The sequence below is a fragment of the Pinus tabuliformis genome, chromosome 7 (genome assembly GCF_031772625.1).
Source record: "Pinus tabuliformis cultivar Carrire ecotype Pingquan chromosome 7, CPIR1, whole genome shotgun sequence".
Classification (NCBI taxonomy): domain Eukaryota; kingdom Viridiplantae; phylum Streptophyta; class Pinopsida; order Pinales; family Pinaceae; genus Pinus; species Pinus tabuliformis.
Window position 1 is genome coordinate 1,283,500,331 of NC_142293.1, and position 13,631 is coordinate 1,283,513,961.

At 36.3% G+C, this 13,631-nt stretch overlaps 1 pseudogene; it reads right to left on the minus strand.

Moving 5' to 3' along the window:
- Positions 1 to 2,589: 2,589 nt before the first annotated feature.
- On the minus strand, positions 2,590 to 4,721 carry LOC149252194 (cytochrome P450 750A1-like; annotated as a pseudogene).
- Between the last annotated feature and the right edge of the window lie 8,910 nt (positions 4,722 to 13,631).

Sequence of the window (13,631 nt, forward strand, 5' to 3'; positions counted from 1 at the left end):
GCCAGTGAATGAAGAGGACGTTAGCGATGTTATCAAAGAAATGTAGAATGGAAAAGAGCCTGGCCCTGATGGTTTCAATGTCGATTTCTTTAAAGCTTGCTGGAACATTGTCAAGCAAGATATTTTGAATGTTGTGGAGGACTCCAAGAGAAGTAGAATGATTCTGAAAGTGCTCAGTACTTCCTTCGTCTCTCTGATCCCCAAACAAGACAATGATCTGACTCTAGACAGAGTCAAACCCATAGCTTTGTGCAATTTGGTGTACAAGATAATATCCAAAGTAATTGCCAATAGACTCAAACCCATTCTTCCCACTCTAGTTTCTGCGGAGCAAACAGGTTAGGTGGAGGGCAGACAAATCCTCAATAACATCATCCAAGCACATGAGGTGTTCATTCATTGTTAAGTAATAGGAAGGTGGGAATGATTATGTAATTGGACCTTGCCAAAGCTTATGACAAGTTGAATTGGACCTACATCAGGAAGGTCCTTCTAGCCTTTGGATTTGACCACAACTGGGTAAGGTCGGTTATGGCCCTGGTGACTTCATCTAGCTTTTCAATTCCGGTTAATGGTTCTCCATCTAAGACTTTTAAACCTTCAAGAGGCCTCAGGTAGGGAGATCCTCTCTCCCCCTTTCTCTTCATCCTTATGATGGAAGGACTTGGTCGATCTACCAAGCATGCTAAAGAAGTGGGTACTATCTAGGGTCTCAGACTCTCCCAGACTGGACAGGATTTGACCCATCAGAAATTTGTAGATGACACCATGCTTTACGGCATCCCCATGGTAAAAGAGGTGCTAGCTTTTAAACGAATCCTGAGTGACTTTGCCATGGCAATGGGTACAGAGGTAAGCCTCTCCAAGTCTAAGATTTTCTTGTTTAATACTAATATTGCTATTCAGAAGAATATCTCTAAAATTCTAGGCTTTCAAAGAGATGTGCTACCTTCCAAATACTTGGGAGTTCCACTAACTGACAAACCTCTGCACAAGAGTATTTGGGAGCCAGTGATTAACAAGATGCAAGACAAGACTCGAAAATGGACAATTAGATCTTTGAACTTGGCAGGGCGACTGGTGCTTACAAAAACTGTCCTTCAACCAATCCCCATCTTCATGCTTTCAGCCCTTCCAGCTCCAAAAGGAGTCTTGCATCAATTTAGAATCATTCAAAGAGACTTTCTTTGGGGTAAGGAGGAGGAGAAAAAGAATTGGGCCTTGGTTGCCTGGGATACTATTTTCAGACCTAAAAACCATGGACGTCTTGTTCTGGATGATCCGGAAGTGCTAAACAATGTTTTGGGGGCAAAACTATGGCGGAGATGGGTAAAAGATCAAAAGGCTCAGTGGGCTCGTATTTAGAAAGAAAAATACACTATCAATTAGCAAAACAGTGACCTCATAAGGATGTCTGGCAACATAAAAGGCTCCTACATCTAGAATAAAGTGTGGGAGAACAAAAGCATAGTTCCAAAAAATAGTTTCTAGGAAATCAAAGCGGGAGATCTAGCATTGTTTTGGGAGGATAAATGGCAACAAGAACCTCTACTGCTAAGAGAGGACTTTGTGGATCTCAAGAATGACACTGACACCAAAGGACTACTTAGGGTAAAAGACTTTTGGGATCAGACAAATAATGAAGGAAAATGGTGTACTTGGAAGAATATGGATTATAGGGATGACAACCCCTTGAAAGCAAAAGCTGATGCACTTCTAACAATGTTGGACCAAAGGAAAATACTGGTTTCAGAGGATCATGACCAACTTAGATGGGGCAATAATAATGAAGGCACCTTTAATCTTAAGGAGGCAAAGCGCTTAATCCTAGATATGGATTCTAATGAATCGGATAGGGTTTGGCAGAACCTATGGAGACACCAAGGATGGATGTAAACCAAACTTTTCATGTTCAGATCCGGGTTACTTTTGCTCTGCTGTATGGGTCTTTGGTTACTTTGACCTTTGGGTTAGGGAGTAAAACCCTAGGCTAAATGGTTTAGCCTTTGGTTGTTTGTATTATATGTAAACTTCTCCTTTTTTGGTTATTTGGAAAAGAAGGCACTACTCTTGCATTAGCAAAAAAAAAATAATAATAATACAAAAGTTATATGCATACTTCCTTTATTCATTATGATTAAACTTGATATCATATAGATATATACAAAATTAATCCAAACCACTTTTCTAATTATACTAGCAAAATTATTTTATCAAATTGAAATCCAAAATTTTAAAAACCTCAAACACCTTTTTGAAATAAAGCCCAGTGAATTATAATATTTATAATAATCTTAAAAAATAAAAATAATATTTATAATAATCCTAAAAAATAAATTATAATATTTATAATAATCTTACAAAATCAAAAATAAAATTTATAATAATCCTACAAAATTAAAAAAACAAATTTTTACAATATCAAAAATAATCTTTATAATAACCCTACACAATTAAAGAAACCAGTTTTAAAAAAATTGCCATACTGCAAAACTAAACTATGGCTCATAAAAAGAAATTGCCAAGTTGGAATTGAACAAAAGATGCAGATCACTCGTGATAAAGTGGCTTTCTGAGACGACTACACCACAACACTTACTTGTATTCACGAAGAAACTATTACATATATAAAAGTATGTTATGATTGAGCAGTTTCTTAGAATATAGGAACTGCGGCCAACAAAGTCTAACTTTTAACAACACATAACAGTTTATCCGACAGAAAACTGATTAGGAGATTATTCTAGAGATTTCTCCATTATTGAAACAGAGAAACCATGACCAACTAAGAAAAACGAGGAAAAGAACAACACATAACAGTTTTAACGACAGAAAACTGATTAGGAGATTATTCTAGAGATTTCTCCATTATTGAAACAGAGAAACGATGACCAACTAAGAAAAACGAAGAAAAGGCATCGTCGCCTGTATCCTCCCAGGTATTACATTGCAAAGCTGCTGCTCAACTTTGGAAAAGCAGAGAGAGGCACTTTCCTTGGAATGGTCAATCCACATGCTTCTGTCATATCCAACTGGGACGGATCACCGTCCACTCTCCAATCAAAAGTGTGTAACAACTGAGCCAATGCAAGCTGAACCGTAGGAATAGCCATGGATGCTCCTGGGCATCCTCTCCTTCCTGCACCGAACGGTATCATATTGAAATTGGATGGATCTGTTACATTGACATGTTCGTCGACCATGAATCTCTCTGGCTTGAATTCAGAAGCATCTGCCCCCCACACCTTAGGATCCCTTCCTATAGCCCACACATTCACCATCAACATTGTTTTCTTAGGGATAAAGTATCCTCCTACTGTCACAGTCTCGGCAGATTCATGAGGAATGGCTAAGGGCGCCGCTGGGTATAGTCGCAGAGTCTCTTTCACCACACAGTGGAGGTATTTCATGCTTGCCAGATCCGACTCCTTTACTTTCCCGTGTTGGCCAACGACCGATTCGATTTCCTCTTTCAATTTCTTCATTGCATGGGGATGTCTGAGCAGCTCACTCATTGCCCATTCTAACGTAGTTGATGTTGTCTCCAAGCCAGCCCCGAACATGTCCTGCACAAATACAAATCCAATTAGTGCAAAATGATGATTGACTGAAGTTTAAGAATGAGGGGCGAGGCATACAAGCACAACAGCCTAAGAATGAGGGGCGAGGCATACAAGCACAAGAGCCTTGATGGTTTCCCGTGTAATTTTGGTGTCGGTCTTAGCCATGTGGAGCAGCACATCCACGAAGTCTTGAACATGAGGCTCTGCGTCTGCCTCTTTCTGGCCATGAGACGATTAACATTAACATGGTCGTCTATTATTTTCTCCGCAAATTCATCGAATGTTTTATGAATTTTCTTCATGCGCCGCTTGATACCTTGCAAATCAAGCCAATCCAAATACGGAATGAAGTCTCCAATGTTGAACTCTCCCACCGTAGCTGTCAACTCTACCAACAGATCTTTAAACCCTTTGAAATCGCCACCCAAATCATCGTCAGAAAATTTCCTCTTCGCCAGTATTCGCCAAACAATATTGGAGGTGAGAGTAGAGATGGCCTTGCTCACATTCACGCCCATTCTTCCCTTCTCACTCTCCTCCCATATTGAATGGATCATCGCAGACACCTCTTCCTCTCGCACACGCTTGAAGGACTCGATTCTTTTGGCAGTCAGGAGTTCTAACACGCATATTTTTCTCATTTGCCTCCAGTGATCTCCATACGGAGCGAAGACCACATCTTTAAAATTGAAAAACATTAATCTCCCAGCGGCTGTTGGGGGTCGGCTGGCAAAAATCAAGTCATGAGTTTTGAGAAACTCTTTGGCCGTCTCAGAAGAAGAAACGACGACGGTAGGGACAGAGCCTAAGCGCAGAAAGAGAATGGGACCATATTTGTCAGCAAGGCCTCTAAGAGAACGGTGAGCGGGCAGTACTAATTGGTGGAGATTTCCTATGATGGGCCATGCATAGGGTCCTGGTGGCAGCGTGGCACTAGTTCTTCTCTTGCGCAAAAACCATATCATGAAGAAAGACCAGAGTAGACACAGAACAGTTGCTGCGGGAGGCCCTCCATCAGCGACTGTGAATGTTGCAGGCAAAGCTAGAGACTGACACAAATGATGAAAAGCCATCTCGCACACACCCTTCCTAAGCACTAAGCACTGAACCCTATGTTTGGAAAGGGAGAAGGTCTACAGCTATTTATAGCACTCACATAAGCTGCTGTTATCCTGAATTTAAGAGTGGTTCAATCTGAGCATAAAATATATATATATATATTGTTCTCATAATATCATGGAAAGGTATTAAAACTGCGAAAAATAAATTTCAAACAAAAAAAATAATTTATTCTCATAATATCATGGAAAGGTAAGTATTCCTGTAAGGATAATTTTATAAACAGAGGAAAGGAAAGCACGTATGATACACTTTTACGTATTCAATACTTTTCCCTTCTTTCAATATATTTTATATTTTTGTCATTAATAATAAGAATAAATGAGTTCTTTATTTAAACCATAAATATGGTATTCCTATCTAAATAAAATATATATATAAAATAAGCAAATTCCATCCCATGGAATACGTACGTACCTAGGCGAAAGCAGCAGCTTCGGTTCCCTACAATCTCCCATGCCTGGAAGTTCCAATAGCGTCACACAGATAATGAGAGAATACTAGAAGAAAAGCAGATAGATTCCAAACGGAACCGCCATTTAAAAAAAAAATCGAACGAAAGGTTTCACGCACCCGACAATATTTTTTTTATATATATTTTTGATAACATAAGATCCAAATTTTATCTTATTTAATTGAGAGAATACCAGAAGAAAAGCAGATAGATTCCAAACGGAACCGCCATTTAAAAAAAATAAAAATAAAAATCGAACGAAAGGTTTCACGCACCCGACAATATTTCTTTTATATATATTTTTGATAACATAAGATCCAAATTTTATCTTATTTAATTGTGTTGACGCTCTAATTGCATTGCAACCCTAGCTCGTCTCCGCGTCTACATGTAATGTGGGGACTTCACACTTGCCATCAAAATTCAAATGAAAAGTCTCATGCACCCGACAATATTTTATTTTTATATATTTTTATCACATGTAACCTTAAAAAGTCAAGAGATTAATCGATATTCTTTAATATTTTATTTATTATAAACTTAAGAGATTAATTGATATTCTTTAATATTTTATTTATACAATAAAAATGAAGAGAGACATGTAACTCTATTATTTATTTATATTATAGTTATTTATAAATTTATATAATTTTAATGTGTATAATATAAATAAAAAATTAACATATCAAAATTGTGAATATAAAGATAAACCAATACAAACTAAAAATATTATTAAGAAAAATAATTTTATATTAATTAGAAACATTACTAGAATATGAGCCCAAAGTTACCTAAATTTTTGTTGATGTCTTTTATATATATATTAGAAGTGTAATATTTGAATAAAATATAAAAGTTGAATATATAAAAGAAACATGAAACTTGATTTTAAGTGATAGAGGCACATTGTGTATTTAAACATGCTTTTATTTTGTAAATTTTTTTAAAAACCATACAAACTAATTTTATTGAAAAATCATATAGAAATTTTATTTTATATTATATATATATATATATATATATATATATATATATATATATATATATATATATAATTTAATTAAATTATATAAATTTATATATGTTTAAATAATTATCGTAGAAATATAATATTTTAATAAAATATGAAAATAAACATAGTTATTAGAAAAACAAATTTTATTTTACTTTTATATATATATATATAATATTTAAATAAATTATAAAAACAAATCATATCAAAAAAGTATTTTAAAATTTAAATTTTGTTGTCATTTATTTTTATTTAATATAGATTAAAAAAAAAAATTTATTAAGTATACCCTCAAGTCATATATACCATATATATATAATGATAATAGAGTGTAATATCTAAATAAAATATCAAAATTTTATTCATAATATTTTTCTTATATTTCCAATAACATAAGAATGAATATTCCCTTTGTCCCTGTCAGTCTGTTGGAAATTGGTGGCAAAATTATCCCACAACCTGGAGGTGAAAATGCAATTATTGAGAATGTGCTCCATTGTTTCCTCTTGGGCTTCATAGAGCTGGCATGTGGAAGGCCCCAGAACACCCCTCTTCCGAATGTTATCCCAAGTCAGAATTTTCTTATGATGAACCAGCCACATGAAGGGTTTAATCTTCATCTAACCTTGATGCCTCCATAGGTTCTGCCAAATCATATCCGGTACATGGGAATCCAGCTCAAGGAGTATGTGTTTTACCTCCTTAAGATTAAAGGTGCCTTCATTATTGTTGCCCCATCTAAGCTGGTCATGCCCCCCTGTCACTAAAATCTTCCTTTGTTCCAACATTTTCATAAGTGCCTATGCTTTTTCTTTCAAGGGGCTATCATCCCTGTAATCATAATTCCTCCAAGTTCTCCATTTTCCTGCACTGTTGGTTTGATCCCAAAAATATTTTACCTTAGATAACCCTTTGGTGTCTGTCTCTTTCTTGAGGTCCAAAAAGTCCTCTCTTAACAGTGTAGGTTCTTGTTGCCATTTATCCTCCCAAAATAAAGCTAGATCTCCCTCTCTGATTTCCCAGAAGCTATTTTTTTGTACTAAGCCTCTGTTCTCCCAGGTCTTATTCCAGATGTGTGAGCCCTTTATGCTTCCAGACATCCTTATGTGATCATTATTTTGCCAAGTGCTGGCATATTTTTCTTTCGAGATACTAGCCCACTGAGCCTTTGGGTCTTTTACCCAGCGCCACCATAATTTTTCCCCTAAAACTTTGCTTAGAACCTCTGGATCATCCAATCCAAGACCCCCATGGTTTTTAGGTTTGCAAATTTTATCCTAGGCTACCAAGGCCCATTTCTTTCTTTCCTCCCCCTTACCCCAAAGAAAGTCTCTTTGAATGGTTCTAAATTGTTGCAAAACTCCTTTTGGAGCTGGGAGGGCTGATAGCATCAAGACAGGGATTGATTGAAGAACAAATTTTGTAAGTACCAACCGACCAGCTAGCTTTAAAGATCTAATAGTCCATTTCCTGATCTTATCTTGCATCTTATTAATCACCGGCTCCCAAATGCTCTTACGCAAAGGTTTAGGATTTAGAGGAACTCCCAAATATTTTGAAGGCAGGACATCCCTTTGAAAGCCCAGAATTCTAGAGATATTCCTTTAAATAGTATTATTGGTATTAAAGAAGAAAATATTAGATTTTGAGAGATTAACTTCCATACATGTAGCCATGGCAAAGTCACTCAAGATTTGTTTATACACTAGTTCTTCTTTGACCGTGGGGATTCCCTGCAGCATGGTATCATCAACAAATTGTTGATGAGTCAAGGCCTATCCAATCTCAGAAAGTTGGATACCCTTGATCTTACCAACTTCTTTTGCATGCTTGATGGACCGACCAAGTCCTTCCATCATGAGGATGAAGAGAAAGGGAGAGAGCAGATCTCCTTGCCTGAGGCCTCTTGAAGGAATAGAAGTCTTGGAGGGAGAACCATTAGCCAAAATTGAAAAGCTGGAAGAAGTTACCAGGGCCATGACCTTCTTGTACCTTGAATATGCAAATCTTCAGACCACCAATTTGAAATGTTGCTGATGAAATTTGTCTGAGTGAGCCAGATATTCTCAAATCTAAAAGGTTTATTCCTGGGGGTACCAATGCCTTAAACCTCAAGTTGAACCGTCCAGTGACCTGAGCCTCCAAAGGGGAGAATTTTTTATATCATTTCCTTGTCGATGAGCATAAGGTCATCTGAGATTATGAATCTGTCTAACTTTGAGGCTACTTGAGACTCTCCTCCACTTTTATTGTTCCAAGTAAAGAGACCATTACTCATATTAGTGTCAACTAGCTTCATATTATCTATAAAAGTTTGAAATGCTGAAGAGTCTTTGCTTAAAATTCTGCTTCCCCACTTTTTCTCCAAAAGTGATTTGATCATGTTGAAGTCCCCAACCATGATCCATGGTATTCCTACATGTCTGTCTCTGAGATCCACAAGGGACTCTAGAAACCTGAGTTTATCATCCATTCTTTGAGGGCCATAAGCATTCGTGACCAGATAAGTCTCCCTATCTCCCACAGGCTGAATAACCACTGATAAATAATTCCTAGATGCCTCAGCATCTATTATGCCAATCTTTTGGGGGTTCCAAAGAGTGAGTATTACTCCTGCTTTATTTTATGCTTTGACTTCTAAAAACTCAAATCGATTGAGCCATTTACTATGTATCTCTTTTATGTTTTGAATGGAACATTTAGTTTCCTAGATGAAGATCATATCCAGAGCTTCTTGTTTCGTTCTATTGCTAAGTAATCTTTGTTTTCTTTTGCTACCTAGACCCCTGATATTCCAAGATGTGAACTTCATTATTAAAGATTTGTGAAGGAGTAGTTGGTTAGGTCTTTCATCTTACATGAATCTATCATTAGCTTTCCACATTCCATCAATAGCTCGTTCTGCTTTTTCCTACGACTTTTATTTCCTAGGTTTCTAGCTGCTAACCCTGGTGTGGTTTTGCATAGTTTTCACACCTTCGTTACCCTGCCTTTCATTGTTTCTTTTCCTTTCCAGCACTTTAGTCTAAGTTTTCCATAGGAACAACTACTGTACTCTATTGAACTCTTCTTGAGATAATGAGTCTACCCCTCCTATGGTTCCCTGTTTCAAGAACCCTTCTAGATCTAGGTGTTCTCTATCAAGAATATCCTGTAGTTCGTGGTCCTCCATTTCCATCTCACTCTGGGTCATTTCCTAGTCCATCTCCACTTTTGCTTCGCTCATCATAGTCTCTTTTCGTTTTTTGATATTTGGTGTTTGTTCATTATCTTCTTCTTTCTCCTCCTCCACTGGACTTCCTTCCATTGCCTGATCTACTTTTGTTATCTCTTCTTCTTCTTCGAGTACTAGGAACCTATTCTGACTGGGTTGTTGCCCTTCTGTTTGATGTTACATTGGCCCCCTTTTGCTCCCTTTTGCTCTATGTACCACTTTGTAAAAGCTTTCAGTGTCTTTCATTATGTTAGCTTTACTCTTGTTCTCTATTTTACTGAGAGGGCAGTCTCTGAATAAGTGCCCATGCTCATGGAATCTGCGGCATCTAAAAGGAATATGTTCATAATCTACTGTTTGCACCCATTCTTCATCAAAAACTTCCAAGATTACCTCATCTAGTAGAGTTCCAGAGAGATCCATCTCCACACATATTCTTGTAGAGGAAGTGTATTTTCCCCTTCTAGTGGCCTCACAAGCTTTGAAAAAATTCCCTAATTTATTTCCTATGGCAGATAACGATTATGTTTACCAGTAATCAAGAGGTAGGGAGTAGAGCCTTACCCATATTGGGACCGAAGTAAAAATATCTTGCTCTGAGACAAAATTCATCATCCACGGCCGCATGTAGAGGCCTGTTGTTGCATAGAAGTAGGGCCCTCCTTCAAACACCCTATCTTTATATTCAATATTTGTAAAGACCACAGTGAAGAATCCCTTTGACCCAAGATGTAGGTCTATGCTTCCTTTTGGTTTCCAGTGGTATTTAATCCATATTCATAAATATTTTTCAGTGGGCCATAATCCCATGAATTTACAAATGATATCATATGTCCGCATGTGGTCCCTATGCGCCTGCAGACCAGGATCATTGAAAACTACTCTGGGTGTGACCTCAGCTTTGGGTTTACATGGTCCCTTTTGTGCTTTGTTTTATGCTCCATGTTCCTTTTCTTCTTCCTCATTTTCTTTTGTGCTATTATTCTTCCTTGATTTGGTACAATCTTACTCCTCTTCCATGTTCCTCTTCCCTTCTTCTGAAGGACCTCCGACATTTTCTATTGGTTTCTTACCTCGGCTGGCCACAACTTGCTTGTAGGAGGAAGTGGCGGTTCCTCCTTTGCACCCTTTTATGGAGGTCAACACCTACAGAAGCCTGAAAACCCTAGCTGTTCGTCCACGTTCCAGAGGACATATTAATTTTTTGAAGAGGAATTTACGATAACATCAAGCTAGTCGTATATGTTAAAAATTATTGTATTCTATGTTGATGATGATTAATTTTTTTTGGGACTAATATTTTTTATTTAACTTTAAAAAAATTAAGAAATTAATTGAGACTTTTTAATATTTTATTTCTATGATTGAAAAGAAGAGAAAAAATCATTAGTAAATCAAGAAGGTTGGTAGTATAGTCTTAGTATCACAATGGTGACACTATTTTGTCCAAGATGTTTTAGAAATTGACAAATGCTCAATTTCACTTTGAAGCTCATGAGAATTAGTTCATATCTTCACAATGTTCATTTTCTCTTTAACGCTGGTAAAGGCAAAAAGATAATTCTAGTTCTCAATATTGGGGTTGGTCACCTACTTACAATATCCTATGTAATATCTCCAGGTAACCTTGTAAATTTGGATTTAATAGAGTTAAAAGAATATTGTTTAATTGTGGGCCGAGAAAGATAAACTATAAGTATATATATATATCTATCTATCTATATCTATATCTATATCTATATCTATATATATATATATATATATATATATATATATAGAGAGAGAGAGAGAGAGAGAGATATATATTGTTTTGTTTTATTTTCATAATGCTTGTGCGTGGACCATGATAAGGAAGCAATGCTAAAGACAGCTCGCACCACGTAGTTGTACAATTATGGGTGAGGTACTTACCTACTGAAGCTCCTCCATTGGAAATAAAAACTTCCAAAGAAAAAGAAGGCAAAGAGGGTATTCGGAACCTAAGGCAAGAGGAGAGAGAAGACAAAAGAAGAAGAAGCAGAGATATAAAGTTGAAGAAGACTTGAGTAATGAAACACTCTAGAGCTAGTTGGACATTAGAGTCTATTTAGAGCTTGCATGCTCAAACTTTTAATCATGGTTAACTTTCGTTGTAATCAAATAGCCTCTCGGAAGAACATTCTTAATTATATTATCTATTATTCTAGAAACTACTCTCGGTGTGAAGCAAGCTTAGGGGGAGATGTTGTATTAGAGACTGATCTTAGGGTTGGGTGGAGCATTTATTTCCTAGTGGTTTGTGGTATATCAGGACAAATATAGATTCACATAAGTGTAAAAAATATGGTCTTATAATTGTTCTTAATAATGAAATGGTAACATGGTTTTGTTTAAAATAAATATTTATGTTATTTTTATAAACAATAGATATCTTTATGTTCTGATTATTATATAGTAGAAATATTTTGATCTATGACTGGCATAGCATAAATGTTTGCAAGAAGGGGAACTTGATCTAAACATCCAAATCAATGGAATCAAAATGGGTAGGGTACTCTGGGACCATTAAATGGTGAGGGTGCTACAACAGGAGATGGGTTAGTTTCCCAACCTGGTTGTTGGATAAGAAACAACTTGGTAAATAGTCTCATTCCCTCAAGGCCAAACTAAAGATTTGATTAAAGAAAACAAAAAATAAGATGTGGACAAGTTGTTCTAGCCTACATTTGAGTTGTGAACTTTATTTTTTATTTTAAAAACTATATAGACTGCTGGAAGGAGATTGGGTTAGTATCCAAGTCAAGCGAGGGAGTTGGCAACTTGGAAATAGTCCCTAAGCTTCCCAGAGTCGAGGATGTAAGCCTTGGTATTTTACAATAATAGGAAACTAAGAAACAATGAAAAAGGTAATTAAGTTCTTATATAAAAGAAATGAATGTGACCCTATGTATGCAACTTTTAAGAGACAAATATTATTAACAACTAGTAAAACTATAAGATAAGTGGATCCTTTAATGGTATTACCAAAATTAGAGATATGGTGACAAATAAACTACTAATTTCAACCAAAACTTATACATGTCGAACCAAATATGCATTCCAACAAGTGTAAATAATTTAAAGAAAAATAGGCATGCAAGCATCGAGATGCTTACACAAAATAGATGACACAACCATAGAATTTGGAGCCATGAATTATAATATGAATAATTATTACAAATCCTTCTACAAAAGACACCAGAATTTCAATACACTTATTTAAGTCATCTGTAGTGATATGTAGAGCCCCTTTTGAAAGAACCAATATTAAGAATCATATCATAACTTAGTATATTAAAAAAAGATCTTTCATGGGTTCATGCATGACAAAATGACCCTTTTAATATCATAACTGAGTCTACAATTGGTGCCTGACAGAATTATATCTCTCCCTTAATTCATCCTAGAACTTTAGAAATACAAAACAAATAGCAATAACTATTCTAACCCTATTAGGGCTTTTCTAAAAAAACAAGGCCGGAAGATTCTCTTCTTTAACTGGGAACCACAAAATAAACTACACCTTGAACGAAACGAGAAGGTGACAATCCTTTTCCTTACATATAAAGTTGAGCAAAGATGGATGGGTATAGAACCTAATGGGATTACCTGAAACACAACGCCAATAATAAATTAAAGTGCCAATTTTGTATATAATCTATGAAGTCAAAAAGACAAGCACGGGATGGATAGTAAAAAAAAAAACCTACTTGGTATATATAACTCGCTTAGGACATAAATTCCATAAATGAGGACTTTTTTTAGAAAATTTCAAATGGAAATGGTGGAAATCCCAAAAGGTCATGTGGAGAGAGGACACCTGTACAAGGGTTCTAGGAAACATTTTAACCCTTCGGAGAAGAGGTCGAGAAGATAACGCCCCTGCAATAGTAAAAACCTTCACTGAGGTTTTGGAACTTGTTAACAGTGCTACAAATATATCAACTAAGGGGATCTCCCCGATATAAAGTCCCAATTAGACCTCACATTGTTTGGTTTAGGAGTCCCATCCGGTATAAAGGCTTAGTTGTCAAATACTCGAAGATTTTCCTTAGCTCTAGCTGTCAGCACAGGAGAGTAATGTAATGGTGTATTTGAACAACAAGGTGAGTTTTCCTAGTGAGTGTGCAACGCAACTGTGTTTAGGTTCTCTTACTACGAAAATGGGGGAGAAAAGTGACACTCCACGTGGGAGGTAATAGTACCACCCAGGAAGAGACACACATGAACTAGAAAGGCATGTCCAACATC